Below are 4859 nucleotides of genomic sequence, written 5' to 3'. Positions count from 1 at the left end.
GTTCACCATCCGGAGGTGGCTTCTCGCACAGCTTCACTTCTAGGAATTGCAGGTTGCGATCTCTGCACAAATCTCTGTGTACTCCAGCTTGTCTGCCTTCAGACCGGACCGGCAGCTGGAGATCTCGTGTGCCCAGTTTCGGCAGGGAGCCCGGGGGTCCGGGAGGTCCGGGATCGTTCCAGAATTCATAGCAAGAGGGCAGGCGGGCCAGTTTTGTAGAAGGCGTGGGCCTAGGTGCCCAGGGGTGGCGGCCATGATAGGCCGCCACGGCCCTGCCCCATGGCCCTGCCATGTCTGCTGCCCTGCTTGCAGTGGCCGAGCAGCGTGGAGGGATCACATGTCCAGTGCCCTGCGCCACACGGTGGAGAGCCGGCTCCTGTGGGCTAGCCTGCGTGCTGGCATTGGGCTCCTGCGTGTTGGCATCGGGCTCCTGCGTGGTGGCATCAGGCTCCTGCGTGTTGGCGTCGGGCTCCTGTGTGCTGGCATCGGGCTCCTGCGTGCTGGCATCGGGCTCCTGCGTGCTGGCATCGGGCTCCTGCGTGGTGGCATCGGGCTCCTGCGTGCTGGCATCGGGCTCCTGCGTGGTGGCATCGGGCTCCTGCGTGGTGGCATCGGGCTCCTGCGTGCTGGCGTCAGCCTCCTGCGGGCTGCGGGGCTCCGGGGCTGCGGGCAGCTGCGGGGCTGTGGGCAGCTGCGGGGCTGCGGGAGCAGTGCGCGGGGTTGTCTGGGTGCAGCCGGCTGGCTGGCTGTTTAACCAGGTGGAAACAGCAGCTCCGCGCCTCGCCTCCCGCCCGCTGGCTATTCCCGCTGGCTGTTCTGAGTTCGCCCGAGCGAGTGGAAACCACAGAGTGGTCCAGAGATAAATGTTCCAGAAACAGCAAAACAGTCTTGTGAAGAAAGAGCAGAGGCCTTTGGAGATCTCTTCACAAGCAGAAGAGAAGGCCATAGTACATAGGTAGCCAAATTGTCTTTACTTATCTGAGAGATGCGCAGGTCAGGTCCACGTGGGCGCCATTTGTTGTTAAAATTTTGGAGGCTCTTGCTGGCCGGGCTAGCTTCACGGGCAGGTAACAGAGACACGGAGACAACGGCTGGGCAGGGAAGCTGTATTTCTTTATTCAGGAACAACGATGTATAAACTAAGATGAACTAATCACCAAACAGAACTCTGCTGTCTCTTTGCGGCGGCGCAAGCACTCTCTCTTACTCTGCAACTCTCCAACTCTGGAACTCTGGAACTCTCAAAACTCTCCAACTCTGGACTCTGGAACTCTGGTGGGGTTCCTTGGGGCGGGGCCAAGAGGGCCCGCGAAACCAACTGGACTGATCCAATTCTCTTGGCGGGGGAGAACTAGAACCCAATGTAAAGCATACAACACACCAGGGTTATTGCTAGGGCTCAATGTCTGGAAGACAAACCCACTGCTCCCAGAGGCCATTTTCTCCTCCCTTCCTTCCTTCCTTCCTTCCTTCCTTCCTTCCTTCCTTCCTTCCTATCTTTCCCTTTCTTTCTTCCTTTCTTTCTTTCATTTTTTAATTTGATAGGTCAGACAGAAATTGAGGGGAGGGAGGTAGAGAAGGAGACACACACACACACCAGCAGCCCTCCTCCACCGATCATGAAGTTTCTCCCCATGCACGTGGGGAGCAGGGGCTTGAACTGGGTCCTCAAGCATAGTAATGTGTTCATTCAACTGTTGTGGTGAAGAAAGCTCCCGGACTTACTGAATTTTGAGTCCCACCTGTGGCCGCCTTGGTGGACCCAGACCAACGACCCCACCCCAACCCTGCTGACATGGAGTAAGCTTCAAAGACCTGCAAATTCTCAGGTGCAATCCTGACCTAGTGAATTAGAAATTCTGCGAGGGGAATCCTTGGAGGTGTGCTGGGAGAAGTCCTCCAGAGCTGCTGAAATAGCTCACTTGGGTAGTACGCTGCTTTGCCACGTGATGACCCAGGTTTGAACCTGGCCCCACTGCACTGAAGGAAACCTCTGTGCTGTAGTCACATCTACTCTACGTAGAGTCTCTGCCTCTCTGTCTCTATGTAAAAAGAGAGAGAGAAGGAAGAAAGGAAGGATGGAAGGAAGGAAGAGCAGACCCTACAATATCACTCAAGTATTTACCCAAAGGACACTGAACACTAATCTGAAAGGCCATATGCACCAGATGGTTTCACTCATATGTGGAATCTAGTGAACTGATACACATGGACTTGCAAAAAAAAGAGAGAAAGGGGGAGTCGGGCAGTAGCGCAGCGGGTTAAGCGCACATGGCACAAAGCACAAGGACCGGCGTAAGGATCCTGGTTTGAGCCCCCGGCTCCCCACCTGCAGGGGAGGCGCTTCACAGGCGGTGAAGCAGGTCTGCAGGTGTCTGTCTTTCGCTTCCTCTCTCTGTCTTCCCCTCCTCTCTCCATTTCTCTCTATGCTATCCAACAACGACGACATTAATAACAACAACAATAAAACAACAAGGGCAACAAAACGGAATAAGTAAATAAATATTTTTAAAAAGAGAGAGAAAGGAAGGAAGGAAGGAAGGAAAGAAAGAAGGAAGGACAGAAGGAAGCTGGTGGTGCAGCTGGTAAACACACACACACACACTACGGTGCTCAAGGACCCAGGTTCACGAGTGGTGAAGCAGGGCTGCAGGTGTCTCTCTGTCTCTCTCCCTTCCCTCTCAATTTCTCTGTCTCTATCCAATAATAAATAAATAAATATTTTAAAATTTTTAAAGAAAGAAAAACAGAATCAAGCAAACTGTTTCTGAGACTTGTGAGAACTCTGGTGGTTCTCTGGGGACACAGAACTCAGGTGTTGGGTGTGGTGTGGAGCTAGACCCTGTCATCTTACAATCTTGTAGTCTATTGCTAGTCATAAATTTTTTAAAAATGGGGGGGGGAGGAAGGAAGGGAGAAAGAAAGAAAGAAAAGGAGGAGGTGGTCCTGTAGGGACGCCAAGTTTGACAAGCTCCTAGGATCACTCGAAAGTGCACCTGAGACTCCCCACCTCAGGCTCCAGTCCCCGCTGCAGGATGGAGAAACGGGGTGGTGGCACCCCGGGCAGCTCCAGCTGAGGGAGCGTGCCACACTAGAATGTTCCCTGCTGCCACTCTTCCCCGGCCCTGCAGACACCTGACCGGTTTCCAGTTGCCACTGTCTCTGATTGGCAAAGCAGCGTCGGAGGCACCTTCCTCATTTCCTGTCACTGCGGGTGCTGGGCCCTAGGAAGTGTGCATGTCCCTCCTCCAGACAACCGGTTGAGGTGAGGAAAAATATTTCTTTCCTTCTCTCTCACCGGCACCAGCCCCCCAACCAAGGACTCAGAAAGCGGTGATGGTGTCACGCAGCATTGCAGATGAGTGTTCTCTAAAGAAAGAAGACCGTCTGCACTAAAACTATATTAAACCTGAATATCCCAGGATCTCGGCGTTTCCTTCTTGCCTTTGTATAAAGCCAACAGAGAGACCCTGATCACTTTGATAGCCTTAAATTGGAACTCCAGGAATGTCACCTTTACGACCAAATCCAGCAGCCAGAATTTCATTGTTTTGCTTAATAAAATGTAAACACGATCATTGGACACAAAGGCTGAGACTTTTTTTTGCCATTTTTTTATTATTATCTTTATTTATTGGATAGAGACAGCCAGAAATCAAGAGGGGAGGGGTGATAGAAAGGGAGAGAAACAGAGAGACACCTGCAGCCCTGCTTCACCACTCACAAAGCTTTCCCCCTGCCAGCGGGGACCGGAGGCTCAAACCCGGATCCTTGTGCATTGTATTACGTGGGCTCAACCAGGTGTGGCACCACCCAGCCCCCCCTTTTTTGCCATTCTTGATCAACCGGACTTGGACACACTTCCTGACCGTAGAATTTGGCTGTTCAGCCTCAACCCCTTTGTATGGGAAGTGCCTCCAAAAGGATTGGCCTTCGGGCCGTGCCTGAATGGGCTTTCGTTTGCTTATCATGCCACTTCTGGTCCTGGCGGAGGCTACGGAGCTCCCTGGTTGTACAAAGATGGTGACACTTGCCCATCCTGCCAATTGCTCTCCTCTTTCTCTGTCCCTCCATCTCATCTCTCTCTCTCTCTCTCTAAGGTGAAGCCTAGAACACTGGGCTGGGGACGTTGCTCAGCAGAATGGCACAACAGCAAGGCCTCGGGCTCATTCCCCAGCCCATCTGTAGGTCTGTAGGAAGGAAGTGAGGAGTGGGGGAGCAGCAGGCAGCTTGCCTGGCAGGGTGCATAGCTTAGTGTGTGTGAGGACCTGGGCAGGACCAGGCCACTACGAGGGCCACTCACTTAGTGAGTGGTGGACCATTGCTGTGGTGTTTCACCTCTCTCTCATCCTCTATCTTGAAAAGAATAAAAGTGAAATAAAGAAGTGCTCTGGGAACAGTGGAATAACACAAATACAAATTTCCAGTGCATAATTTACAGAAAAAAAAAAAGCCTGAGCACTGCTCTGAGGATCATGTTAAATGTCACAGGTGGGCTGGAGAGACAGCTCAGTGGTTCTGCAAGAGATTCTTCTGCCTAAGACTCTGAGGCCCCAGGTTCAATCCCCAGTACCACCATCAGCCAAAGCTGAGCAGGGCTCTGGCTTCTCTCTCTCTGTTATCAGTCTATCTCTGACTTAAAATACAATAAAGTATTTTAAAAAATGAATCAAGTAAATGTCTCAGGTGTAAGCAAACACCTTATGAGAGAGACACTATTCTATTCCATTAGAGAGGATCAGAGAGGCGAGACAACTTGTCTAAGGCCACACAGCAGTCATGTGACAGATAGAGTAACATCTGAAGGCAGGTGAAGGGACTGTAAGATGGGGCTGGCGTGTCCCCTTTGGGAGGGAGCA

At 52.2% G+C, this 4859-nt stretch overlaps 1 pseudogene; it reads right to left on the bottom strand.

Moving 5' to 3' along the window:
* Positions 1-3403: 3403 nt before the first annotated feature.
* LOC103108235 (small ribosomal subunit protein uS12-like) lies at positions 3404-4038 on the bottom strand (annotated as a pseudogene).
* Positions 4039-4859: the final 821 nt, after the last annotated feature.

The sequence above is a fragment of the Erinaceus europaeus genome, chromosome 21 (genome assembly GCF_950295315.1).
Source record: "Erinaceus europaeus chromosome 21, mEriEur2.1, whole genome shotgun sequence".
In the NCBI taxonomy this organism is placed as follows: Eukaryota; Metazoa; Chordata; class Mammalia; order Eulipotyphla; family Erinaceidae; genus Erinaceus; species Erinaceus europaeus.
This window is presented reverse-complemented; position numbering and strand designations above follow the sequence as displayed.